Genomic DNA, 19,862 nt, shown 5'->3' with positions numbered 1-19,862 from the left:
AGCTGCAATACCAGAGTTGGTTCAAGATGGTGAGAAGAGGCAGCAGAGAAACAGCAGCAGAGGAACCAGGAGATGGGCTCTAGATGGCATGATGGGCTTCCCAGCCCATGGAGCAAGGTGATTACAGTTGGTGTGGTGACCCACAGAATGAGAGAGCTGAGCACCTTTGGGCAGGAGGCTTCCTGGCAGAGTGGGGTGTCTCTGGGCATTTCTCGAAGGAGCTAGGCTTGCTGACTCATGGAGGAAGAAAGCTGAGCACCTTTGGGTTGAGCTTTACTGGTGGAGTGGGGTGCTCCCAGGCACTTATTGGTGGAGTGAAAGAGCTTTGTAATACTTGCCTGAGCAGGGCAAAGGCTGAACTGAGGGACTAAGGGGCAGAGAGGCTGAGGGTCAGAGAGAGGCTTGCCCTTGGGCATGGCTAGGAAAAGGCTGTCCTGATCAAAGAACTGTATCCTGAGTCATCTCTGATCCTGAATTGTAACCTGTTATATCCCTAATAAACCCATAACTATGAGTATGGTCTGCGAGAATTATTGAACCCAATAGAGGAGTAGAGAGTGCCATGAGGGGGGATGGCTGGTGTCAGAATTGGTAAAAGTTTGGAGAAATGTGGTATGAATGACCTCTACCTCATAGGAATCAGCTTTGAGCTGATACTGAGAGTGATTCCCTCTCCCTGTCATGAAGTTACAGGAGGTCAACACCCCGGCCATGCCATTTATATATCCATAAACATTTGTTAAACGATGACTGTGTCAGGAAGAAAGAAATCAGGAGTTAAAGGTCAAAAAGTTTGGAAATGACTGCATTAAACAAAACTAAACAGTCTTCATTACTGCAGAACTTGTAGGACCTTCAATAGCTCAATGATCACTGCCAACCTCCAACAGAGATTTAATGTGCAAGCCAGTTGGACCGTGGAACTCCCCCCCCACCACCCTTAGAGTAAGTATTGTTCGGAGCAATTATTGGGAAATGTCATCTTAAATGGTAAATTGTTGACCTCATAGAATTTGCAATGAACCTTTTTACAGAGTAAGTCTACTCTTCAAGTTCTGAATGTTTTATGAGGCAGCCCTTCTTAGGCTGATTAGAAAGGTGCTACCTTCCTGGTCCTGCTATTTCCAGCCTCAGCATGTTCTTGCATTTCATGCTAAAAGACATTTACTCTTGACCTGTATTTTATGCAAATACCACAGTGTATGTTCCTGTTTTGGTTGCTTTTCCTGTTTTGTTCTCTGCATTTCCTATAATTCTGCATGCTCACCAGTGTGGCTCTCTGAAGACAAGAACAGAAACCCCTACAGAAGGAAGGAAAGGACCTAATCTAAATGTAGTGATATTTGCACAAATTTAGCTGCACCCTGTGCATAATTTGGTGCTTTCTATACGATTTTATTAACAATGGTATGATGATATCAATCCTATTTTAAAGAACAAAAACCGAGGCAGATTGAAAGTAAAAACAAAATAAAATAAAGATCATATTTCCTCAATTCCACGTTTCAAGGTCTTTCTACTGTAATTGATGTTAATATGAAAGCAAAGAGACATGATCTGTTCCATGAGGGGTGAACCGAAACACAAACGTTATAAGGGATGCAGCCCACTTTCAAAACAGAATGTGAGCTATTATGAAAACGGATTTCAAGTTAGAGCAGCCCTAAGCAGAAATTACTTGCTTGACACTCTCAACACACATAGGAGCTGACCCAGAGAGCTAGTAAAATCACATAGCAGAAATATTACAGAATAGTATACTGATCAGTTATTGGGAGGCACTTCTAGACAAATTCAGACGTCCTTGGTAAAAACTCATAAAAATTTATTCATAGTTTGGGGGCTAAAATGCTATATCGTATAGAGAAGTGAATACAATCAGTCTTGTAAAGCCAGATACTTTCATGCTTGCATTTCTCTAAAATGACTATCAAATCCGTCCTTTAACAATTAACATTGGAACATTACTGAGCTCTGCCCCTGAGCTGTAGTATAATTTCGATGACATCAATGAGCACCTCTGTTCTCTACAAATAGGTAAGAAGTAAGAATCCAATACATAGAAATTTTTGACATGGCTTGAAAACATTACTCTTCAATTTGGGATCCATAACTTTGCTATTTTATCCTAATTGGGTTTCTATAGTTATATTGACTCCCTTTTAAGCAGCTGAATAATTAGTTCTGTATATCAAATAATTTGTGTATGAATGTCCTATTTTTCTTTAAAAAACTTGTTTTATTTTCTATGTTTCATAAATATTTTTATCTTTCTATTCTGTGTAAAAGTCTAGCAATATGACTTCTAATTGACTGATATAGAGTTGAAATTTTTTTTTTTCAGGCCATGGTTATATTATTCTTTCTTTCTGACTACATCTATTATTTTTTTTTCAGAAGGTATTTTAATACTTTACTTTTATATACTTGTAATTGGAGAATATCTACCTATCTACCTACATGTTTGTATATAAATACGTATATATATAGAGAGAGAGAGAGAGTAGGTCCGTCTCTGTGTGGTGCAACACTTGGCTGCTAACTGAAACTTTGGAGGTTTGATTCCACCTGAGATGCCTCAGAAGAAAGGTCTGGCAATCTACCTCTGAAACATCAGCCATTGAAAACCCTGTGCAGCACAGTTCTACTGTGACACACATGGGGTTACCATGAGGTGGAATCAACTCAACAGCAACTGGCTATTTATATATACACAGGCAGTTCCTAGTTATGAATGTCTGATTTACGTACAACCCATAGTTACAAACAAACTCGTATGAAGCCTATTATATTAAAAATTCGAGATACATACGATGGTTCATAATAACAAACAGGCATTACTTTGTGACACACATCAAAACGTTATTATTATTATTACAGTATTAAGGTACCTGGAAATGTTTCTTTAATTTTTTTTTTTTATGCATAGAAACATATACTATATTCTATATACTAACACAATCGTTGGAGTAACTCACGCTAAATACAAACCTTACCTAATATCTCTGACTTATGTACAAATCCAACTTAAAGACAGATTTAGGAATGGAACTGATTCGTAATCTGGGGACTGCCTTATGTATTATTACATAAGATATTATATATATCTTCCGTTATTATCATTCTACTTGTTTTTGTTATATCAATAATACCTATTGCTGTGAAAGCGAATTGAAAAAACTATGATCAGAATTATAAAAAAGGTAGACCAAAACTGTCTTGCTTTTGACACCCAATTTTGCGTGTACTTATAGAAATGGTGGGCTTGCTGGTGACAGAATCAATATATCTCTTTTTAACCTTTTGCATTCGAGGTTACATCACATTGCCTCATGTAAGCTTCATAAATACAGATACTTCCTGCCTGCATGGTTCTCGCAAGGGCATACATTCTAGGCTCAAATGATGAAACATTGCCTTTGTTAGAACCAACATCAGCAAGATGGCTCCTATTAAATAAGACAAACAGGTGGCTCAATGTTTTGTGATAATTTTAACAATCGGGCTCAAGTCCCATTCCCTCTTCTAAATTAGTGCAAGGAGATTCATCACGCTAGCCAATAACTTACATGGCAGATTGTATGGACCTCACCATAGAGGCTCCTGTGACCCTGTGTGTGAATCATAGCATTCATGCTGCCTAAGGCACCGGCATTTGAAAGCACAGCCTGGACCCAGCTGATTAAGCTGTAGCATAAAACAACACTTCAGTAGTCAGGAGGATGACAGCCCACAATGGTTTATTGGACCAAAGAGTATAACATTGTAATTTACTTCTCTAATACATGTCATGTTCTCTCTTATTGTTTCCCCTTATGGAGTGAAATATGTAGGTAAGAGATTGCTGTACAAGCTTCAAGTGTTATGCCCCTCCAAAATTAGGGGGTAACAAACTGTCTTTATTATCCTGTGCCTTTGGTAAGCTGCCACAAATCACAGAAACCACTGTAGGTGAGCATCTAGTGGTTTAAAAAGTCAAGGCAAACTAAAAGACTTCATGTCTCAGCCTGAAGCTATTTTTGAACTATAGTACAGCTAGACACAATTATTATGCTTCCCGGCCCTTCCTTTTCATTGTAAATTCCTAACCGTTTTTTTCCCCCCTTATTGACAGGAAACCAAGATTTATAAAGTCTGGCTCAACGCAAATATTTAAAGACTTAATTTTTTTCCTCTCCTCCAAACACAACAATATAAGTTGAGTAGTGTTTTGCTGAGTTTATTTTTCTTTTTAAACTGGAATTCATGGCTGTTCTCCAGCTGAAAACAACACTAGTCACAGATAATTTAAAGAGAATAGCTTGCTTGTTTGTCAAGCAAACATGTGTAATCTGATGAAATTATTAATGTCATAGTGTTAACTCTCTTCTCATAAATACAGTTAACAGTGCTGACACTACAATTACACTCGAATGTCCCAGGTCTTTGCTCGTTCGCTCAATCTGTCAGTCCAGTGTGGGGGAGACAAATTGTGGTGGGCACTTGACAATGCACAAAAGAGATATAAACCTCTTCTGATTAAACCTTGATGAAAGATTAAATGGTTCTGAATGCTTGCCAGGTTCTTATGATATGACATTTTTAACCAGTGTAATAAAAAGTTCTACTCAGTCGAAGTTTTTAAAAACAGATTACAAAGATGACTATATATATATACATAGATAATATATACATATGCACACGTTAGAGTAAGAAAGAGCACTGTCGCATCCTACCTTGGATTCAAAATTTATAACAATATAATATCGCTTATTCTACTGGCCAGATTTTTGTAGCCAATTGTTCTGAGAAGAAACAAGTCATACTTAACATTACTGGCTGCTATTGCTCTCAACTTACCAATGGGATAATTGCTCACAGAAGTCCATTCATAATGAGTGGTTCCTACTTTCATTTGCTAAAATTCTTCATTACAATTTTTACCACACCTGCTCTGTCAGCCATCAAGAATGAATAACAATCAAGTCTGTGCTTTAATCTTTACATTTTTAAACTTAGTTCACATCTTTTCATGTTTAACTTAAAATAACCCCTTGCTGTTGAGCCTATTCTGACTCATAGTGACCCTAAATAGACCAGTCAATAATAATGGCTAACAATTATATAGGACCCCTAGTAGGGTTCTAGGTACTTTACACACGTCTAATCATTTAATCCTTGCATAAGGATTTTCCCCCTTTTGCAGATGAAGAAATTTGAGGCACAGAGAGGTTAAACAATGGGCTTAAAGTCACACAGCTAATAAGTGGAGCTAGGATTTGAATCAAAATATATTTCGACATAAATTTGTAAAAAAAAAAAAAACTTGTAGATTAAGAACCTATAACTATTCTTATCTTCTTAGATTTATAGATTATTATAAAACTTGTTTTTCCACAAGATTACATTTACTCCGTATCCTCAAAGTTCCCATCCTGCATAGGTGAAGACACCCTTGGGCGAATCTCATAAAATAATTACAGCATATTAGAAAAACACAGCAACAAAGCATCATGGACTTTTAATTATTAGTGTTCACATTAAGCAGTACACTAAATCGAAAAGTTTCTTTAAATAAACAGAGAAACGCCTTGAATTTCAGTGCCCTAGTGCCTGGAGCAAACGCATCCATTAAATGTGAAAGGAAATGGGGAACCCAGACGAGGTGAACCTGGCTACCTAGACCTTTTTGTTGACTTACTCGGAGCAGATAAATTGAAATAATAAAGAAAACTGGCAGCTTTCTACACAGTGTTATTGCTAAAACCTTGTTGCAAATCCAAAAGGAACCTATACAGGTCATTCCTGCCCCTTTTGTTCTCCTTATATTTGGTTAGAGAAATTATGCCATTGTGCTTTCTTTTCCGCTATACACAGCACACTGACAAAGATCATTTTTTCAGGATGGAGGGGGTTTTAAAAACAGCTTGTTAATAGAAGAAGAATGTCACCAAGTAGAAAGGGGAGCATAAAGAATATACACAAAAGAAAAAAAAAAAATCAAGCTTTCTGTTTTAATAGTGTTAAACAGCTGTTTCTTATTCTGAAAGTTCATTATATTTATTTGTCATCAGGGTAATCGATCTACACTTGTTGCTAAGTCTGTGGCTTGCCTTCTGATGAACAGATTCATTGAGTTCATTTCTAACCCGTCTTCTAAATTCAATAAGTACTAGGAAATTTCTTTCCTTGTATGGGAACTCTAAGATCTTTTTTTTTTTTTTCCTCAACAGCTTGAATTCTTGTATTCTGATTAAGATAGATGAAGTTATTTGCATTCTATCCATATTCATAATCCTCTTTCAGAGTCGACCTAAAATACCACATTTGTTGCCCAGGCAGACACAGGCAACGTGTTACTTAGGAGAACTCTGTAGCGTCTTGTTCAGATGGATAAGGACCCATCCCTTTTCAAATTCAACAGAAGAGGTGGTCACTAGGTGAATTCAGGCTGTTAAGAAACCAGAACAATCACTGTGTCTTTTGTGTGTGACAGAAACTGTAATTAATGATTTTCTCCCCATTTTTGCAAAAGAGAAAAAAAGAGATGTGCAGTTGACAGACATTTTATTAATAGTTTCTGCCAACTTGCCATGCATAAAAGGTTTTATTGGTTGCAATGCCAGTGGAAAAAAAAAAGTTTTTTTTTTTTTTTTTTGATGAAATGTTCAAGATGGTTGTTTTATGGATGAAAAATGAAGGCAATCTGTCTACCTCCACTGAAAGTTTGAGTTTCAGTAATAAAATTGAAACTATTATGACATTTCTTACTGTGTTATTTAACCATCTGCCTACTACTGGTCTAATCAATGATGGTGTTACCGAGGTCCTCTATTTAACAAGAAGACCTGCCAATATTACATCTCATGGTTAATTTACTAGGGAGATTTGTTATCGATAAGGGTGTTTGCATATTCAGTGGCCGCTCTTCTTCCTATAAAGGGAAGACTCTTTAGTCTCGTGTTTGATGGTTAAATATTCAATTCCACAAACAACAAAGGATGTTTATATCACCTCCATAACTAGAAATCTAGAAGCTGTACAAAGAAGAAATGAGTAATGTATACAAAATGACAAACTCTCATCAGGTCTGTGACATGTGACTTTAAATAAACATCTCTTATGTTCTTGCTTAGTGTTTAATTAAAAACACATCTTTCAAAATGTTTTCTCAACATCAGCACATTATGTTCATAGTTAGCTGAGTTAGATTTTTTGTTCCCTTTAAAATAGCTTCATATAAGTTTTTCCTTAGAGCGGATGTGTTGTTTCAATGATTTCTGCTCATCAGTGAAGGGGGGTGGGGAAACACACTTTGCCACATGGATTCACAATAAAGCAATAAAGGCAGTTTATTGCAGCTTGCTTAATCCTCCAGCCAAAGAGGTAAGAAAAAGGGGGAATTCAATATTTTCACAGATAGGTCTTTGGGTTTTGCTGTAGCCCAAGTGGACTTTAATTAGAAAGGTGAAACATTAAAACTAAAGCATCCTAATGCTTTATTTAGCTTGTAAAAATCAACCTTAATTTAACCAGGTCTCAGTATTTACCCATTTTACAAACTTAATTTTTAAAAGCCTTAGCTCTCCCACATTTCAGGAGAAGGAAGGCAGTTGGCAATGTGCTCTTTGCGCATCGATCTTCAAGCAGTCATTCCTTTTCTCTGGGAATTTTTCTGTAAGCTCCCTTATTGGGGATATGCAAATGACATCCTCCATGATTACTGATTTTCCTTGGATCCTTATTCCTCTGTGGGCAAAGCAGTCAGAAAGGGAGAGCAGGAGATTTCCTCTTGCTCGTGTGCCTTCTTCAACCATCTGCTCCATCCTGATTCATTTGAATAAGAGCTGCAGTTTTCCAATTCTTTGCTGCAACATTTTAAGATATTGGAAAGCTTGAAAGGAGTTAATAGTTACCTCTCTGTGTCCCAAATCTGGTTCTGTGATGCATTCTAAGGGCAAACCTACTTACCCAGTGTTTACATGGGAAGATGGCTTTTATTAAGTAAAAAACGGTAATGTATTAACAGCGTTATTATTTGGAACGTGTCAGTTGTGAACACTTGTTATTAATGTAATGGCCTTAGGCACAGACATAGAGAGATGGAGAGAAAAGAAAAGAAAGAAAGAGACAGAGAAAGAAAGAGGGAAAGTAAAAGAGGGTGAGAAAGAGAGAAAGAGTGAAAATGAGAAAGAAAGAAAAAGAGGTAACTGATATACTAAAAGTATTCCAAGAAAAGAATTGTCGGTTCTAAGTTTCCCAAGGGAAACAAAGTAAAACTAGAGAGAGAAAGAATGAGAGTGAATTTGTAAAAGAGAACTATTGATGTACACTTTATTCAGTAACATATGCAGGTGTCATGACAGAATGGTGGACTAGGAGTCAAGACTTCTGCCAGTCCACTTCTACCACCAAAATGCTATGTACCCGTGGGCAAGCTATTTAATTTCCCTGAGCTTCTTTTCCTTTAGTGGCAACATGAAATGAATGGCAGAGATACTCTTTAAGGTTTTTTCTACCAGTAAAATTATATGACTTTATTATTTAGTCCCACGAAACACACTGCAGGTGGTGGGAAAATTACTTAATGGTTAGCGTTAGCATGGCATTTCAACTCTGCCAAGGAAAACCCATTCCAAAATAAACTGTCCACCTTCAGGAGAAGGACCTCGAGTCTCCTGATTACACTTTTTAAAATGATGAGTACAGACTAGATTTTAAAAAATAGGACCCCATGTCTTGTTTCAGTTTACATGTGATGGACCAATTGTTAAAAATGTTGCTGATTGACTGAAGCAAGTCTTAGACTGAATGAAAATCAGCAAGATTCTGACACCACGAGCAAGACACAGCTAACTTAATATGCAGAATTGGCATGTAGGCAAGACAGTTTGTAAAACTTGATGCTATTAGGTCACCGAACATGAAGGAGACGTGAGTTTGCGAATGTTGACACTGTTTGGCTAAGGCTTTGGTGTTCAGCTCATTGAAAAGCGAAGAAAGCTAGTAATGCAAAACTGTTTCTGGAAGTGCCTCAGTCTTGTCCTATCCACCCAACAGCTCCTTTTATTTTCTCCGCATTGAGAGTTAGCTTGAGAACAACCCAGGTGCCCCCCTGCCATGTTTTAAGCAGTTAAAAAAACACTCTTCTCCTGTAAATTAGAGAGTTTTGAGCAAGTGTATTGCATCCAGTGACCCAAACTTCTGAAAGGTGTTGGCTTGTGCTGTGAATGACTACTAACCACTCCCCTCTGCCTTATAAACGTAATCCTTCTTTTTCTTTGCGTTTTCTCTGGCAACCAGTATTGATTTGTGTTCTGATTTTTGTTTGATAGTTCTGGCTTATTACAAACTGAGTGACAAAGCCAAGACTTAAATAGAAATTACCTCACTGATGTGTTTCAGCTGACCAGAGACAAACTCGTGCCCAAAATAACCTCCACTCCCTTCCTTCCACATATCCCAACAAAGGGAAGAAACATACAGCCACTCTGTCTTCTTTTTGATGTATTATACAAACAGAACACTTAAAAAATAAGACTAAAAATAGAGGAGTGCAAACATATCTTAATATTTCACGAGATAAAATTTCAAGGGCCTGAAATTAAAGATAGGCAGGTAGCCAGTGATATATGAAGAGAAATATTTATTGCAACCATCGGCCTAGGTTTGAGGGACAACAAATACTCTTTCCCAAGGAGTTTGGCTTTTGGCTACAGTACTACATTGTTCGGTAGTTCCTACGTGCAGGGCAACCAGATTTTGCTTTTGCTTAGGTATTATGCTATTCCATTTAGCTTTTTAGGGTTTTGTGTTTGTTTTTTCATTTGCACCTAAAATACATTTCGCAGATATCTTTGATGCTCAGTGGCCCTGCCTTTTGTAATGGTTAGAGCTGTGTATAACATTTAGATTCAAGTATTTTTCAGTGGTATTAGGATTCCATTAAGTTTCTTTAAAAAGGATTTTCTTTTCTTTTTTTGCAGGTATTCGGGTAATATCTATTAAGTACATCTACTTTTAAATTGTATCTAGATTAAAAACATCCATTATTTATTTGATGTCAGAAGAGGTCATAATCCAAAGTCATTTTATACCACTCACATACTCTTCTATTGCAAAAACAAATGATCTTCCCGTTTAATTTCTGGATGGGGAAAGAAATCCAGAAAGGAAGTGTGTTCATCAGTGCCTACACAGGCAAAATTTCCACTGACGTCAGCAGTACCCTCTGCATCAGTAGATCAGAATAGTATCTGGACTGCAATACTAAATGCCTTGCTGTTTAGAACTTCTTTCTGAACTCAGAATATTGAACATTATATCCAATTTTGATGCTGATTTTGTTCACTTGAAATCAGTTTTTCCCAGTTTAGAAACAATGCATTCTTAATATCAAGTCTAAATATTGCATAATAATGATTTTCAACTAATACAAACACATTCCTACTATAGTATGCCTCGGCACAAGTATTTCTCATTTCCAAAGGCCTGCCAATCTGCTCCCATAAAGATTAACCCATTGACATTGAGTCATTTCCGACTCATTGGCAACCCTTTAGGACAGAGTAGAAGTGCCCCATTGGGTTTCTAAGATTGTAATCTTTATCTAAGCAGAGCACTACATCTTTCTCCCACAGAGTGGCTGGTGGGTTTGAACTGCCGACCTTTCGGTTAGCAGCTGAGCACTTAGCCACTGTACCACCAAGGTTCCTTTAACCACAAAGACTACAGCCTAGGAAACCCTATAGGACAGTTTTACTCTGTCCTAAGGAAAAAAAAAATTCTTTTCTTCTTATAGGGTCACTATGAGTTGGAATTAACTGCAATGGGTTGGATTTTTTTTTTTTTTTTTTGGTTATAGGGTCACTATGAATTCAGAATTCACTAGACAGTACACAACAACAAAAACAGGTCAAAGATAACCAAAATATTAATTTAGAATAAGGGTGAAAGAAATATCACCAGAGAATCTGCAGTTTTTATTTCCTTCTAGAAATAAACGGAACAGTTATAATTAATGTACATACTCTTTATTAAACTAACTATATGACCAAATTGAATATATTGCTATATGTAGCTATAAAACCATCAGTTTCTAAGTATTTATGGGGTAAATGTACTTTAGACTAACATATGTGTACATATTTCTATAATTTCTCTTCAGCATGTCCATTTTTCAAGTAAATGAGTATTCAGATAACCTCTGCCTCAAACTCGATAGAGTATAACCTTGAAAGGGTTATATGAGTTGACGATGTTATTGAATACACAACTCGATGTTTGTTTATTCATGGTGTAGGCAGGGACAGTGTCCCTTAGCAATATCCTAACGTGGAAAGGTCACAAACTCTTTGGTATCTGTGTGCTGGCTACAGCTGTGCTATGTAAAGAATGATTATTTCCCTAGGAGACTTGGTTCATTGTTCTTGGAGCAACCTAGGAATGCGTTTTTATAAAATATGACACTTAAACCAAAGCACAGATATACCATTTAGGCCATATAGAAGAACATTTGGAAGTTCATATTTTTATTCTGCTTCCATATCAAAACTGCCTCAATGTATGCTATTTTAATATGTGACAAAACTTTTATCATAAATATGTTCCTAAAAACACTCTAAATCTTAAAACAGCAGCAACATGGAGGCGCTATACTTTTTATTTGAGTTAATTATGCCTTTGCGGGATATGTCTTCTCGTAGACCTCAACATTTTTCCCTCTTAATTCTTCTGATCTTGAAAATTCCCTAATGATTATGATTTCTTTTCCCAGTTTCTAATTACTATATATAGTACACATATTGTAACCTTATTTTCCCACTTCAAGCACATATCGTCTCTTTTTAACTCCTTGCTTGTTTAGCCTCAATTTCCCAGTCTAAGCTGAGCTAATAACGTTCTACTGACGGGCATTCGAATATCACAGTTTTGTCATAGCATTCGACATACACAGTACATACATCGTCTTATGGCAGAGGTATTGGAAACTTATAGTAATTCTGGGATTTTAAAAGGCAAGTCCAATTATTTATAGGTCAATGCAGAATACCTACTACAAATTGCTAAAATTAATAAAATATATAATGCTAATTGGTGGATGAGAATATTTAAAACGGGTATTGAGTTATACATCTTACTCATTAGTATAATCAAATGAAAGATTCTGCTCATAAAATGTCTAGAAAACCTACTTTTGTTTTTGTTTTGCTTCCTTTGTTTTAGTAATTAGAAGACAGAAACATGATTTAGAAGGTAAATTCAGAGGAAAAACTAAAAGCAGAATCTCTCATTTGCTTATGGTAACCACTAAAATTTCTGTTACTAGAACAGTACCTGAAGATAAGCAAACCTTCTATTTTATTTTTTCTTTTACTTATTTGTTAAGTGCTTTAAGTGTAAGTTTACAATTCACATCAGTTTCATATACAAAAACTTACACACACATGGTTATGTGACCCTAGTTGCTGTCCCTATAATGTGACAGCGCATTTCTCCTCTTTACCCTGCATTTCCCATGTCCATTCAACCAGCTCCTGTCCCGCTCTGCCTTCTCATCTTGCCACCCGACAGGAGCTGCCCACTTAGTCTCATGTGTCCACTTGAGCTAAGAAGCACACTCCTCACCAGTATCATTTTATGTCTTATAGTTCAGTCTAATCTTTGTCTGAAGAGTTGGCTTCAAGAATGGTTTTAGTTTTGGGCTAATAGAGAGTCCAGGGACCATGTCCTCTGGGGTCCCTCCAGTCTCAGACCATTAAGTCTGGTCTTTTTACTAGAATTTGAGCTCTGTACCCCACTTTTCTCACAAATCCTCTATTTTAAAAAGGATCAAATAAATGATATTTAGGTATTTCAAAATCGTTTTCTTACTACTATTCATGGAAAGATGGAAAATCATTCTAACAGACTATATTTGCCCTTCTAAGACTACTATTTTTTACTTCTAAGAGGCTGTGCTTTGGGCCAACTTGTCCTACTCATGAAGCCAAGAACTAAAACACTACCTACAATGTGTGCAAAATAACCCAATAGTCACAGCTTGAGATTGAAGGAAAACTGCACCACATCATAGTTTAGGGAAGAAAATTCAAAAGTGGCTTTTCCAGCCACTGGTTTTACTCAGCAGTAAAGAGAAATCCTTGCAAGTGTTGTTTACACAGTACGAAATCCTTGTAAAGTCATAGTGGGACAAGTCTGCTATCTGACCCAGCCTTTAGGGCTACTAAAAACCTGTGGATTTATGGAGTTCAGATGTCTACAAGGATATGAGTTGAAGTTCATTCAGAAACCTGGAGCCCAAATAAAATGATCCGTTGACATAGGCAAGCTGTTTTCCTCCCATGTAGTCCAATCTGGTTTTTGAATAAGAAAGGAGACAAAGATATAAGAATACGTGCTATAAATAATGAGATTTAATGAGGAAAGGTAGACTTTTTTTGTGTGTTTTAGTTGCTGTGTGATTTTGATCAATTAATCATTGAATCTCATTCTGAAATTTAGATTTATAAAAGCCAGATCCATGAGGGGCTTACTCTTCCACAATATGTGTATACATACATAGCCCCCAGCAGATATACATATTCATCTGGTGAGGGAAGCTAGCCTCTTTATATTGAAGACATTCACAATTTAAAACATGAAAACCTATACCCTTTAGAAACTTACACCCTTTAAGAATGGTCAAATACAGCAACAAAGTTTTCTTAATTAACTTCATAACAATTGTTTTAGTTTGGGAATTTGATTTAGTCTTTCGAAAGTCAGAGACACCATGATTTAGAGGACTTTCAGTCTTTGGAGTTTCAAATGAGCTTATCTTATAATTGCGAAACATGTGTCTTCCATTTCCGTATGTCTATTAAGTTTAATAAAAGCAAACATGCTTGAAAGCACCTTGTTTAAGCTCAAACATCAAGTCACATTCAATATAAAAAAATAACCTGGTCAACATCTCTCCTTTTTTTATACTGTAATCATTCTGTGACTAGCAGTATGTGGAAACATGGGTAAGACTTCACTACCCCTGGGCTCTAGATTCTGTTTATACATTGTTTTTTTTTTTTTTTTTTTTGCTTCTGAATATTGTGATGCTGTGACTAACTGCACTATTAAAAAGGCAAAGTAGCAAATGCCACATTTACCACTGTGCGGCAAAGATCAGCATGAACCCAATTTTTACTTGGAAATGAGTCCAGGCTTTACCTTCCCACACCTCCAAAATCCTCTTCATCAGCCACTTCTTCTGTGGAACTTCCTCTCTAACCCTAACCACTCAGAGTTAGATCAAAATGTCCGTGGCCACACAGGGCCAGGTCATCAGGTACCCGCCATAGACTCAGGAGCCTGTACAACTCTCTGCGCTTCAGACCAACCAGGCTTTCTCTTTCTCAAGCCACTGGGGGCTAGGTCACACAATCTAGAACTCTGTCATTCTTCATCGACTGCCCCTGCAGGTTTTCTATGTTCACCATCCCCCAAAGCTGCTTCTTCCCAAGTTAAGACTATCCTGAGGACTGCCTGTGCAGCCCTTCTCTGAATTAGCCACCCTGAGCTAAGTCAGAATCCCATTGCCCCTTATGGGTTTGTTAATTCTCTATAACAGCTCATAAAATTTATGGAGACTATTACCTGTATTTACAGTTATCTGCTTGTTATAACCAGGAGGAATACAATCAAAGAGACACATCAGACAAGCTGTGGAAGAGTTTCTGGCATAGGGCCTCCACTGTCCCCAGGGAGATGCCACTGTCTCCCATTCATGGATGTTCTCATCAATCCAGGAGGCTCCAGAGAGAACTCCAAGAGGGTCCCTTAGTCATAGGGACCTAATGAATACGCATGACTAAAACTCTGATGCGTAGTTACGATTGCTCCAATCAATAAATATGCATGACTGCATCATGTTCCCCTCTGTTCCTGAAGTTAGTTTGCCAGGTGGAGGGCCTGTAGACCCTACTTGCCTGGCTACTTTGGAAAACAAAGGCATCTTGATTGATCAGGTTATTTTCAGAAACCAGAGACAAAAGGTCAAACTTATTTCTTTGTTTTATATATATATATGTATGTATGTATACTGTCAACTCAACAACAACACTATCATTGAAAGAATGAATTACCACGGAATGGAAAGAATTGTTTATCAGATAATGGCTCTTATACACCCTGTTCTGTTCCCTTTTTCTTATACCCCCAGGGATATTCCATTAGTTGTCAGTATACTTCTATACTGCTAAATTCACAAAGATGGCTTGAACATTCATCTTAACTGATTCACATATCACACATATAAGTATATATCTTCATATATATATATATATATAATATTTTTAGAATAATATAGCCGTGAATCCTTTTTAAATGGGTTAGGTCTCAACATAAAGGGCACTTATCACTCCAAACTTGCACTTTAAAGGGTTAAAGAGTGTCCCATAGAGGGATACCTAAAACAAACACACTTTTAGGAATAATCTGATGACATTCACCTCAGGTTTGGGCTCAAGTTTTGTAAAACACCTGATGGAAAGTTGTTTTATTGATGAGTGCAGGTCCTAATGACTGTTTCTCTCTGTGATTTCACGTGGTAGGAAGCTTTCTACAGTAAGTTTAGGTACCAACAAGGCAGGAAAAATAAAATCCCATAAAATTGGGCAATTCACACACAAATAGGTTGAAGATGTAGGCGGAATCATGGAGAAGATGGTGACCAATTTAAATAAAATTAGAGTGATGTATAAGTCCCCATGTACTCACTTAATGTAAAAAGTGTATGTAAAATACAGGTATATGGCTTAAAATGATAAATTTGTAGGAAGGAATTATTTATATCACATCTACAAACAAATTCCTAGCTAATATCTACTGTTCATAAATACATAGTCAGGGGGAAGCACTGTCGTATTGAAGTACCGTGGCCGAATCTAAAGTCCTTTAAAGGTTTTGCTATGTTGATAACCTTGTGAGGTTCAGAGCAAGGTAATAATCTTCTCTCAGTTAAATTTTATCAGGGGCCAGAAAGGGTGAAGACAAATGACCTTTGGAGAACCTGGCCAGATCAGATGTATTCCCGCAACTGACCTGAATGACTGGTAACCTGAGTAACCTCACCTGAGGACTTTTTGCTCTACGGAGGGTTAATTGTTAATGATTTGGGACTGGTAAAATGTTTGGGAGGGGGAAGTTATCCTTTAGGAATGAAAGAACCACGGCTAGAAAAGCCAGGGGGTGGCCTGCGATGTGATGGATCACTTTTATTTGGCCTTTCCTGCCATGGTCTTATAACTCCCACCAAATGATTAGATGGGACTATGCAAATAAGGTGCTTGTGGTCCACCAAGGGGATTGAACAGCCTGCTAACAATGCAAAAGTTGTATGGAACCCTAGTGAGATTAGTCAGTTTTGATACCCTGCTAGGCTTAAAATGAGCCATCCCAGAGGTAGGCAGGGGGACCTCGCTATCACCAAGAAAGAAGAGCTAGGAGTGAAACACACATTTTGGACCCAGGATCTCTGTGCTAAGAACATCTTAGACCCAGGAGACAAAGAGAGAGAGAAAGCCGTAACACTGGAGACAGCAAGACACAGCAACAGAGAAACAGCAGCAGCAGAGGCAAAAGAACCGGGAGACAGCATGGTGGGCTTCCTGGCCCATGAAGCAAGACAGCTTAGTGCCTTCGAGTTGCAGCTTACTGGTGGAGTTAAGTGCCTCTGGGCACTTATAGATGGAGCTAAAGAACTTTGTAACACTTGCCCAAGCAGGGCAGAGATAAGGCTGAGAGGCCAAGTGGCCAGGAAGCTGAAAGCCAAAGAGAGACCTGTCTGCAGGCATGACTGAGAAGAAGCTATCCTGATAGAAGAACTGTATCCTGAATTGTAAGCCGTTACTTCTCTAATAAACCCCATAACTTTAAATACTGCTTGTGAGTTCTATGTGGCCATTACAATGAATTATCGAACCCAGGAGAGAAGTAGAGAGTGCTGTGGGAGGAACTGCTGATGTCAGGATAGGTAAAAAGGTTGGAGGGAGGAGGTATGCCTGACCTCTGCTTCATAGGACTCAGCCTTGGGCTGATGCTGATGGCGATTCTCTCTCCCCCTCATGAAGTTAGAGGAGGTTAGATGCCCCCGACATGCCATTTTTACACACATCAAAGATATATTCATACTGTGATATATTTTGTTTTATAGTTACTATTATTCTACTAACATAAAACACTGATAGTGAAGGAGTCACAGGTTAAAAGCAAAGAAAAAATACTTAGCAAATTTTTATAATGTGAAGTATATATGATTCATTCAGGCATTTTGACTTCAGTTTCAGAATTGCACAGGGAAAATAAGGTATAAAAGCATATTTGTCTCATCTCTCTATAGTATTATATATATAGGTTCAAGACAAGAAAAAAGTGATTATATATAAATACTTGAATTAAACCTTTTTTTTTTTTTTTTTACAATGAACATGTATGACTTGGGTAGTAAAAGAATAATATGTAATTTTAAGGAGACACTGAGTCATTGAAATGACTTTTCCAAAACAATCCAGAAGGATACAATGCTTTATTCAAATTTCTTTATTTTTTGTCATAAACGATATTCTGTTTTCTATGTCACAAATAACCAATATCTCCTTCTATTAAAGCCCAAATAATTAATTAATTAAGTCATACACAAAAACCCAGTGCCGTCGAGTCGATTCCGTCTCATAGAGACCCTATAGGACAGAGTACAACTGCCCCATAGAGTTTCCAAGGAGCGCCTGGTGGATTCGAACTCCCTACTCTTTGGTTAGCAGTCGTAGCACTTAACCACTGCACCACCAGGGTTTCCAATGAAGTCATAGCAATGCTAAATGTTAAACAGTTTGATATTTCAAAAGACTATAAGCAGTTGGTGGGGTGAATTTTTATTTTTAAAGGCGATTTTGGTCTTGTAAAGATACAGTCTTTTGAGGCAGTGGGAGCGATCAGTGAGGTCTATTAGAAGAAAAACTGTAGAAAACAGACTGTGGAAGCAACGCTTCTGGAAACATCAGTGGAACACAAAATATGTGTGAGAAGGTCCTGAGGATATGCTGGTAATCGGCTTGAAAAGACTGAAAGTGGGTCTGGGTGAGATAGAGGGGGAAAAAAGGGGGAAGGACTAAATATTTAGAGGTGGTGGAGCGAGGGTGTTGGATGACAAGGAATCTGCATGGATAGAGCTACAAAATACCCGCTGCTGTGGAGTTGATTCCCACTCATAGCAGCTCGACAGGATAGAGTAGAACTGCCCCAAGGGTTTCCAAGGCTGTAAACTTTACAGAAGCAGACTGCCACATTTTTCTCCCACAAAGCGGCTGGTGGGTTAGAGTTACCGACTTTCACTTAGCAGCTGAATGCTTAACCACTGCACCACCAGGGCTCCTCTAGCCACAAAGTAGTTGGCTGTAATCTAACGTTTTCAAAGTATTTTCTGACCCTCTTTGAAAACCAGCCCCTACAGTAAATGGGGCCAAAAGTGGGTTAGGGAACACTGTAACCTCATTTCACCTTATTTAGCTATGTGCCAGAGATCTCAGCAGGTAGTTCAATTAACTCCCACTAGTTAAATGAGATGAAAATGAGGTTACCCAGATTAACTAAACTGTACTTCTTGGTTCTCCTCCAAATCAAGGGGAGGAAGGCTCATAGCTGATTCCCTTCTGGCCCCAGGCGGTGGTCCATCTGCCCAGGAGCTTCTGAGCTGAGCCCTCCCAGCAACCTCACCTGAGATGCTGGAAAAAACCTCAAAAAGTTGACTATAGGCTCAAAATTGATGTTGATTATTGTACCCTTCTGATTTCTTTCTCTCTCTTTATGAAATCAATGCTTAACCCAAGGGGAAATATTTCTCATGTGATTTTACATCTGAGAGAATTTGAATAGCAAAGTTCTGTTTCCCATAGCACGGATTTTATGGAATTGTTTCTCTATTGACAGATTATGGGGTTTCCTAGTTTAGAATTCTCAATTAGCTCCTCTAGTATTTTTACAAATAATTTTCCAATATCTATAGGGTCGCTATGAGTCAGAATAGACACAAGGGCAGTGGGTTTTTGTAGTAACTTTAATGTGTCATAAATAATTGTCACATAGACACTGATAGAAATAACTGCAAACATTTAATCACCAAATATTTTCAGTGTTATCTAAATTTCAAATTAAATTTCTGAAATATACATATGTGCTAATTCTCTAGTAATACTGAAGTTCAGAGGCCTCTCTCCATGATTGTAGAGTTAGTGCTGATAAGATTACTATTTCAAGAAGTATTTTAATTATTTTAAGGCAGTATTATGATGGTTGAGTGTGGCCACTATTGCCAAACTTATGGGCATCAATCCCTGCATTAAACAACCTTGCTTTTTTTTATGCCTCAGTTTTCCCATCTGTAGATGGGTATAATAAAACTATACCTCAGATAATTTTGTGTGAGGATAAAATGTATTTGTAAAAAATGCTTAGTAGTTATATAATGAATATTAGCTAGTGCTGTTAGTCTGTTATTATATCTTATTGTTATGATGAATCAGGTAAATTAAAAAAAAAAGTGTACTTCCTTTCCTTAATATGTTTGTGTATATCTATTGCCATTTATATATGTATATATTTACCATTTATTTTACACAGAGGGAAGTTAGGTTTATGCTATATGCTCTGAAATTAAAAATTATACTTTGGAATATGATTCTGCTCCAGGACAACTTGCCAGGATAAAGTCATCACAGCTCTTATCTGACCAACTGAGAATATTGTAGTTACATCTGGTAATGCTAGACTGGGCATCTATATTTTTGGTAAGAAGGAGAAATGAAGGTAATTAATATTCTGTTCCATAATAATAATGTGCTAGATACTTGACC

This window comes from Loxodonta africana, chromosome 3, assembly GCF_030014295.1.
Source record: "Loxodonta africana isolate mLoxAfr1 chromosome 3, mLoxAfr1.hap2, whole genome shotgun sequence".
NCBI classification, from domain to species: Eukaryota; Metazoa; Chordata; class Mammalia; order Proboscidea; family Elephantidae; genus Loxodonta; species Loxodonta africana.
The sequence above is the reverse complement of the archived record's forward strand: the minus strand, read 5'-3'. Positions refer to the sequence as shown.